Source organism: Callithrix jacchus, chromosome 5 (genome assembly GCF_049354715.1).
Source record: "Callithrix jacchus isolate 240 chromosome 5, calJac240_pri, whole genome shotgun sequence".
In the NCBI taxonomy this organism is placed as follows: Eukaryota; Metazoa; Chordata; class Mammalia; order Primates; family Cebidae; genus Callithrix; species Callithrix jacchus.
In genome coordinates, this window is record NC_133506.1 from 32575645 (window position 1) to 32585996 (window position 10352).

The 10352-nt window shown below is 36.5% G+C and overlaps 1 long non-coding RNA gene across 1 annotated transcript; it reads right to left on the reverse strand.

The window, feature by feature from the left end:
* Window positions 1-549: 549 nt before the first annotated feature.
* On the reverse strand, window positions 550-9230 carry LOC118154058 (uncharacterized). Its single transcript, XR_004743988.3, has 3 exons — window positions 8106-9230; window positions 5123-5254; window positions 550-685 (listed from the first exon to the last, which is right to left on the reverse strand). It is a non-coding gene; the product is annotated as an uncharacterized LOC118154058 (long non-coding RNA).
* Between the last annotated feature and the right edge of the window lie 1122 nt (window positions 9231-10352).

The following is a 10352-nucleotide window of genomic DNA, read 5'->3' on the forward strand; positions in this document are numbered from 1 at the left end:
TGGACATATCTATTGTGTACACTTGTATGCATATAATTGTCCATATTGTATAGATTATGTAAATTTATTATACCTCTGTATTGTGTACACTTATGCCCATCACAGTCAATTTACATGTGGTACATATTCTGTTAATTGCTTGTAATATACAAATAAGTGTACACATCATGAGTATATCCTGAGATATGATTGTTAGTATATTAGATAAAAATTACTTCCAATATCAAAGTGGGTATACACATATGTGTGTCAATTTCGTGGTATTATCCATCATATCCTAAGTAGGTATTACTCTCATTGTGATAGCAAGTGTACACTCTGTGATTGTTCCAATATCACAGGCAAAGTAAAACGCTTCTGTGATGTAGTTAATCATATCCGAGAGACCAAGGATTACCATACACTGAATATCGCAGGCAGTATACACACCACTGTGGTATCGTTTCTAATATTCAAAAACTTAAAAGATATTACTCCAAATATCTCAGAGAGAGCACAAGCTCCCCGTGATATTTTTCCTAATAACTAGGGGATTATACATGACATTACTCACGATGTGACTGGGGTTGTATGCTGGTCCTTGGATATTGTTTCTAATATCCAGAGGAGGAGAGGAAACTGTTGCTGCTTATATGGAAGTACTCCGAATATGGCAGGAAGTGTACACCATGCTCTGATAGGGTCACTAATGTAAATAAGGAAACAATTGTATTGAATTAAACATTGCAAGGGTGAAACACCCCTATGCTTTCAATTCTAATGTCAAGGAAGGTGAGGATGACACTTTTGTCAATATAGCAGAGGTGTAACTATAGCTACTGCCTAATAGAAAAACAGAATAACATTATCATTTCTGTATGATTTGGTCGCCAGTATCATATAAAACCACATTTACAAATTAGCTGGGCCACAGCAGCTGTACGCATAGCCACCAAGCTAGGGGGTCCCAAAGCAACCAGGGTTTGCCTGGGGCCTGAGACGGGCTCATTGGTGGGGGATATGGGCACAGCGCTCTATCCAGGGTGTCCCTAAGCAGCCATTCTGGGCCACTGGACTGCTACGGGCACTCTGGCAGAGGCTGTAAGTACAGCCACATAGCCAGGGTGTTTCTAAGCAGCCATGGTGCACCTGGGGTCTACTTCGGGCCCTTTGGTGAAGGCTCAGGGCACAGTCACCTAGTTAGTGTGTCCCTAAGCAGCAGGGTTGGCCTGGGGTCTGCTACATGCTCTCTGGCAGGGCGTGGGACAAAGCCCTTAAGCCAGGGTGTCCCTAAGGTGCCAGGGTGGGCCAGGGGGCTGCTACAGGACCTCTGATGGGGCGGTGGGCACAGCTGTCTAGCCAGGGCATCTGTCAGTAGCCAGGGTGAGACTGGGAGCTGTCACGGGCCCTCTGGTGGAAACTGTGGGTACAGCCTCATAGCCAGGGTGTCTTTAAGCAGCCAGAGGGGGTTATGGGGGATGCTACGATGTGGGCTGTGGTAATAGCATGCTGTGCATAGGTACAGAATTTGCACCTATATCTTCATGTGTACATAGTTTAAATAGTGAGCACATATTGGTACACGTGTACTTATAATGTTAACATAATCTGTATGTACATAATATGTGCAAAACACATATGTACCTCATGTGTGCAATATGTACTCTTCTGTGATACTACACGATATGTATATATTACTGTGATTATATATCTTATTGTGATTATATATATTTTATCACTGATATTTCAAGGAATGTTCATAGTGCACAAATTATGTACCTATGCATTGTATACATATTATACAAATATATAGGTACAGATTTTACAGATTATGTACATTTTGGTAAATGTGCATTGTGTACACATATGTACAGCAGAATAAATGTACAGACGGTACCTACTTTATACATTTATTTCAATATGCCAATAAATGTACATATTCTGAGACCATCTGGGATATTAATTTTAGCATATTAGAAATTCCTCTGGTTACCAAGGGGGTGTACACCCATGTGTGTTCATATTTTATACATTTAGATATTGTGCATATTATATACTCATGTACAGAATGTACATACTGTGCACACATATGTACATGTGCATATATTGTACATCTATACATCATGGGTACACGATGTACCTGTGTACATAAGGGGTACATGATTCATTTGTGTACGTACTGGATACATGATGTACATGTGTACATGATATTCATGTGTACATATCAAAATCTTACAATAAATAGAAATGTACATAATGCTTACAATCTGTACATTTATATTCATATATATTACATGTGTTTTTTGATTTGATCTGTTGTCATTACACGATGTCAATATATTACAATAAATGAACATATTGTACACAATATGTACATACCTATTGTGTACACATTATGTACACATAAATGTACATTTTGTACAGATTATGTACTCTCATTGTTGATCTGTATTTTGTGCAAATATGTACAGCAGAGTAAATGTATAGACTGTACCTATTTTAAACATTTTTTGCAATACGCCAATAAATTTACACATTATGAGTCCATTCTGGGATATAATTTTTAGCATATTAGATAGAAATTACTCCAGTGACCAAAGTGGGTGTACACCCATGTGTGTACATATTTTATACATGTACATATTGTGCATATTAGGTACTCATGTACAGAATGTACATGTCTACGTTATATGTACATTCTGTGCACACATATGTACATGTGAATATATTGTACATCTGTACATAATGCATGCATGATGTACATGTGTACACATCATCATATCACAATAAGTGTAAATGTACATGTTTTCAATATGTATGTTTACATTGATATTATGTATTACATGTTTATTTGATTACACATGCTGTTGATATAATATCATTGTGATATTACAATAAATGTACATAATGTACACATTATGTTCCTATGCATTGTGTACACATTATAGAAATAGAAAGGAACATATTTGACAGATTTTGTACATTTGTTCTACTTGTGTATTGGGTACATATATGTACAGCAGAGTAAAAGTACAGACTGTACCTATTTTATACATTTATTGTGATATGTCAATAAATGTACACATTATGAGTACAATCTTGGATATTATTTTTAGCATATTAGAACTTCCTCCAGTTACCAAAGTGGGTGTACACCCATGTGTGTACATATTTTATACGTGTACATACTCTGCATATTATATACTTGTGTACAGAATGTACATAATGTGCACACATATGTACACGTGCAAATATTTTACATGTGTACATAATGGATACATGATGTACATGTGTACATACTGTACATGTGAACATAATGACATGATGTTCTTATGTACATATATTACCATAAATGTAAATATACATAATTTTTGCAATATGTACATTTATATTGATAGTATGTATTACATGTGTATTGTGATTTTACATACTCTTGTGATTATATATCATTATGATATTACAATAAATGGACATATTGTACACATTATGTACATAACTATTGTGTACACATTATGTACTTATAATAAATGTTCATATTGTACAGATTATGTACATTTATTGTACATCTGTATTGTGTACGCATATGTAAAGCAGAGCAAATGTACAGACTGTACCAATTTTATACATTTCTTGGGATACGCCAATAAATGTACACATTATGAGTACATTCTGTGATATAATCTTTAGCATATTAGATAGAAATTACTCTGATGCCCAAAGTGGGTGTACATCCAGGTGTGTACATAGTTTATATGTGTACATATTGTGCTTATTATGTACTCGTATATAGAATGTACATGTCTACATTATATGTACACGTGCATATATTGTATTTCTGTATATAATGGGTGCAGGATACACATGTGTACACATCATATCACAATAAATGTCAATGTACATAATGTTTGCAATATATACGTTTATATTGATATTATGTATTACATGTTTATTGTGATTATATATGCTGTTGTGATTGATATCATTGTGATATTACAATAAATGTACATATTGTACACATTATGTACCTCTGCATTGTGTACACATTATAGAAATATAAAGGAACATATTTTACAGATTATGTACATTTTCTCTACTTGTGTATTGAGTACACATATGTAAAGCAGAGTAAAATACAGACTGTACTTATTTTATACATTTATTTTGATATGCCAATAAATGTATGCATTATGAGTACATTCTGGGATATTACTGTTAGCACATTAGATAGAAATTACTTCAGTTATCAAAGTGGGTGTACACGCATGTGTGTACATAGTTTATGCATGTACATACTGTGCATATTATGTACTCATTTACAGAAGGTACATATCTACATTATATATACATATGTGCACATAGTGTACATATGTACATACTGCACACATAAATACACATGCATTCATTGTACATTTGTGCATAATGGGTACATGTACATGTTCACATATTGTAATATCACAATTAATGTAAATGTATATGTGTGCAATATGTAAGTTTATATTATGTATTACCTGTGTATTGTGATTTTATAAGCTGTTGTGATTATATCATATCATTGTGGGATTACAATAAATGTATATATTGTACACATTATGTAGATATGTATTGTGTACACATTCTGTACATATAATTGTTCATAATGTACAGATTATGTACAATTATTATACATTTGTATTGTGAACACATATGTCCATCACAGTCAATGTACATGTGGTACATATTCTATGCATTGTTTGTAATATCCCTATAAATGTACACATCATGAGTGTATTCTGGAATATGATTTTTAGTATATTAGTTAAAAATTACTTCCAACATCAAAGTGGGTGTACACACCTGTGTCCATTTCCTGATATTATCCATCATATCCTGAGTAGGTATTACTTTCACTGTGAAAGCAAATGTACACTGTGTGATTGTTCCAATATCACATGCAAAGTAAAACGCTTCTGTGATGTAGTTAATCATATCCTGGGGACAAAGGATGACCATACCCTGAATATCGCAGGAAGTATACACCACCACTGTAGTATTGTTTCTAATATTCAAAAACTTAAAGGATATTACTCCAAGTATTTCACAGAGCGAACAAGCCCCCCGTGATATTGTTCCTAATAACTAGCGGATTACAGGTGACATTACTCACGATGTGACTGGGGCTGTACGCTGGTCCTGGGATATTGTTCCTAATATCCAGAGAAGAAGAGGAAAATGTTGCTGCCCATAGGGAAATACTCTGAATACGGCAAGAGGTGTACACCATGCTCTGATATGGTCACTAATGTAAGCAAGAAAACAATTACTTCAAATGGCAGTAACCCTAAATTTAAGCCGACTGATTTCCCAAACAAAAGATAGAGCCAAAACCTAATGATATGCTACATACAGACCCATTTTACATCCAAAGATATACAAAGACTTAAAACAAAGGGATGGAGAAAGATTTACCAACCAAATGGAAAGCAAAATAAATAAATAAATAAAAGCAGGAGTTGCAATTCTTGCATTTGGTAAAATAGATTTCAAAGCAACAAAGATAGAGTGGTAAGAGGATCAATGCAACAATAAGAGCTAATGATTTTAACACCCAGATACATAAGACTCATAAAGAGATTTAGAGTCAACGAGACAGAAAATTAATAAGGATATCCAGGACTTGAACTCAGATCCGGAACAAGTAAACTCAATAAATATTTATAGAGCTCTCCATTTTAAACACACAAAATATACATTCTCCACCTTAAATACACAAAATATTGATCGACCATTATTAATATCCATTTTTAGAATAAAGCAATATTTCCGTTCTCTCTCCCTCTTTCTCTTTCTCTTTCTTTCTCTCCTTAACTCCTTTTTTCTTTAAAATCAAAATAAAGATTCTGTCCCGCTAATTCTTTCAAAATAATTAAAAAAAAAACAATTATACTGAAATAGGCATTGCAAAAGGTGAAACCCCCTATGCTTCCAATTCTAATGTCAAGGGTGGTGAGAATGACATTTTTTTCAATATGGCAGAGGTGTAACTAGAGCTATTGCCTAATATATAAGAAAACAGAATAACATTTTCACTCCCATATGATATGGTCGCCAGTGTCATATTATACCACATTTTCAAAATAGCTGGGCCCCAGCAAATGTGGGTATAGCTGCCAAGCTAGTGTGTCCCTAAGCAACCAGGGTGTGCCTGGGGCCTGCTACAAGCTCGTTGGTGGGGTCTGTGAGCACAGCTCCCTAGCCAGGGGGTCCCTAAGCAACCATGGTGGGCCTTTGGGCCACTGCGGGTACTCTGGTGGGGGCTGTGGGTACAAACACATAGCCAGGGTGTCCCTAAGCAACCATGGTGGGCCTGGGGTCTACTACGGGCCCTCTGGGGGGGTCTGGGCACAGTCACCTAGTCAGGGTGTCCCTAGGCAACAGGGTGGGCCTGGGGGCTGCTACATGCCCTCTGGCAGGGCCTTGGACAAAGCCCCCTAGCCAGGGGGTCCCTAAGACACCAGGGTGAACCTGCGGGCTGCTTAGGGACCTCTTACATGGCTGTGGGCACAGCTTTTTAGCCAGGGAGTCTGTAAGCAGCCAGGGTGTGCCTGGGAGCTGTTATGGGCTCTCTGGCAGGGGCTGTGGGCAGAGCCCCCTAGCCAGGGTGTCTTTCAGCAGCCAGGGTGTGCGTGGGGGATGCTACAAGGGGGGCTGTTGTAATAGCGTGCTGTGCTTAGGTACATAGTTTGCACCTATATCTGCATATGTACATATTTTAAATAGTGGGCACTTATTTGTACACATATACATATAGTGTTATCATGATAAATATATATGTGCATAATATGTGCACAATACATATGTACCTAATGCATACCAAATGTGGGCATTATGTACTCTTTTGTGATAGTACACAATATGTATGTATTACTGTGATTATATATCTTATTGTGATTATATATATTTTACCACTGATATTTTAAGAAATGTTCATAGTGCACATATTATGTACCTATGCACTGTGCACATATTATAGAAAACTATAGGAACATATTTTACAGATTATATACATGTGCATTGTGTACACATATGTACAGCAGAGTAACTCTACAGACTGTATTTTATACATCTATTGCAATATGCCATTGAATGCACACTTTATGAGTACAATCTCGGATATTAGTTTTAGCATATTAGAAATTCCTCTGGTTACCAAAGTGGGTGTACACCCATGTGTGTACATATTTTATACATGTACATATTGTGTATATTATATACTCGTGTACAGAATATACATACCGTGCACACATATGAACCCGTGCATATATTGTACATCTGTACATAATGGGTACATGATGTACATGTGTACATATTCGGTACATGATGTACATGTGTACATACTGGGTAAATAATGTACATGTGAACATGATGTGCACATGATGTTCTTGTGTACATATCGTAATATTACCATAAAAGTAAATGCACATAATTTTTGCAATCTTTACATTTAAATTGATATTATATATTACACGTGTATTGTGATTTTATATGCTGTTGTGATTATATCATTGTGGTATTACAACAAATGTACATATTGTACACATTTTGTACATACCTATTGTGTACACATTGTGTACATATAATTGTAAATATTGCAGATTATGTACATTTATTGCACATCTGTATTGTGTACACATATGTCCATCACAGTCAATGTACATATGGTACATATTCTGTGCATTGCTTGTAATATCCCTATAAGTGTACACATCATGAGTATATTCTGGAATATGATTTTTAGTATATTAGATAATAATTACTTCCAAAATCAAAGTGGGTATACACACATGTGTGTCCATTTCGTGATATTATTCATCGTATCCTAAGTAGGTATTACTCTCATTGTGAAAGCAAGTGTACACTCTGTGTTCCAATATCACAGGCAAAGTAAAACGCTTCTGTGTTGTAGTTAATCATATCCTGGGGACAAAAGATAACCATACCCTGAATATCGCAGGAAGTGTACACCACCACTGTAGTATTGTTTCTAATATTAAAAAACTTAAACATATTACTCCAAATATCTCAGAGAGCACCAAGCCCCCCGTGATATTGTTGCTAATAACTAGGGGATTACAGATGACATTACTCACGATGTGACTGGGGCTGTATCCCGGTCCTGGGATATTGTTCCTAATATCCAGAGGAGGAGAGGAAAATGTTGCTGCCCATAGGGAAATACTCTGAATACGGCAAGAGGTGTATACCATGCTCTGATATGGTCACTAATGTAAACAAGAAAACAATTATATTGAATTAAACATTGCAAGAGGTGAAACACCCCTATGCTTTCAATTCTAATGTCAAGGGATGTGAGGATGACATTTTTTTCAATATGGCAGAGGTGTAACTAGAGCTGTTGCCTAATATATAGAAAAACAGAATAACATTGTCATTTCCATATGATATGGTCGCCAGTATCATATTACACCTAATTTTCAAAATAGCTGGGCCCCAACAGCTGTGGCCATAGCTGCCAAACGAGCGGGTCCCTAAAAAACTGGGTGTCCTGGGGCCTGCTACGGGCCTGACGGTGGGGGCTGTGGGCACAGTGCCCTAGCCAGAGTCCCTAAGCAGCCATGGTGGGCCATCGAGCTGCTGCAAGCACTGTGGTGGGGACTGTGGGTACAGCCACATAGCCAGGGTGTCTCTAAGAAGCCATGGTGTGCCTGGGGTTGACTACGGGCTTTCTGGGGGGAACTGTGGGCACAGTCACCTAGTCAGGGTGTCCGTAAGCAGCAGGGTGGGCCTGGGGGGTTGCTACGTGCCCTGTGGCAGGGTCTTGGACATAGTCCCCTAGCCAGGGTGTCCCTAAGATGCCAGGGTGGACCTGGGGGCTGCTACAAGACCTCTGATGTGGCTGTGGGCACAGCTTTTTAGCCAGGGGATTCTTAAGAGGGCAGGGTGGGCCTGGGAGCTGTTACGGGCCCTCTGGCTGGGGTGGTGGTCACAGTCCCTATGACAGGGTGTCTTTAAGCAGCCAGGATGGGCCTGGAGGCTGCTACGAGGTAGGCTGTGGTAATAGCATGCCATGCATAGGTACATAGTTTGCACCTATTTCTACATGTGTACATAGTTTATATAGTGGGCACATATTTGTACATGTGTACATAGACTGTTATGATAAATATATATCTACATAATATGTGCACAATACATACGTGCCTAATGCATACCTAATGTGTGCAGTATGAACTGTTTTGTGATACTACATTATATGTATATATTACTGTCATTATATATCTTATTGTGATTATATATATTTTATCACTGATATTTTAAGGAATGTGCATCGTGCACACATTATGTACCTATGCATTGTGTACACATTATAGAAACATATAGGTACATATTTTACAGATTATGTACATGTTTTGAACATGTGCATTGTGTACACTTATGTACAGCAGAGTAAATGTACAGACTGTACGTATTTAATACATTTATTGTGATATGCCAATAAATGCACACATTATGAATAATATCTGGGATATTATTTTTAGCATATTACAAATAACTCCGGTTACCAAAGTGGGTGAACACCCATGTGTGTACATATTTTATGTGTGTGTACATATTTTACGTGAGCATAATATATACTCGTGTACAGAATGTACATATGTACATTATATGTACATGTGTATGTAGTTTACACATGTGCATACTGTGCACACATATGCACCCGTGCATATATTGTACATCTGTACATCATGGGTACATGATATACATGTGTAAATAATGGGTACATAATGTACATGTGTACGTACTGGGTACATAATGTACAGGTCAACATAATGTGTACATGTTCATAGGTACATATCGTAATATTACAATAAATGTAAATGTAAATAATGTTTGCAATTTGTACATTTATTTTGATATGTATTACATGTTCATTGTGACTTTATATGCTGTTGTGATTATATAATATTATTTTGGTATTACAATAAATGTACATATTGTACACATTATGTACATACCTATTGTGTACACATTGTGTACATATAATTGTACACATTATGTACATACCTAGTGTACATGCTGTGTACATATAATTGTACACGTTATGAACATACCTATTGTGTACATATTATGTACATGTAATTGTTCATATTGCACAGATTATGTCCATTTATTGTACATCTGTATTGTGTACACATATGTCCATCACAATGTACATATGGTACATATTCTGTGCATAGTTTGTAATATCCCAATAAGTGTACACATCATGATTATATTCTGGAATATGATTTTTAGTATATTAGTTAAAAATTACTTTTAATATTAAAGTGGGTATACACACATGTGTGTCCATTTCGTGATATTATCCATCATAT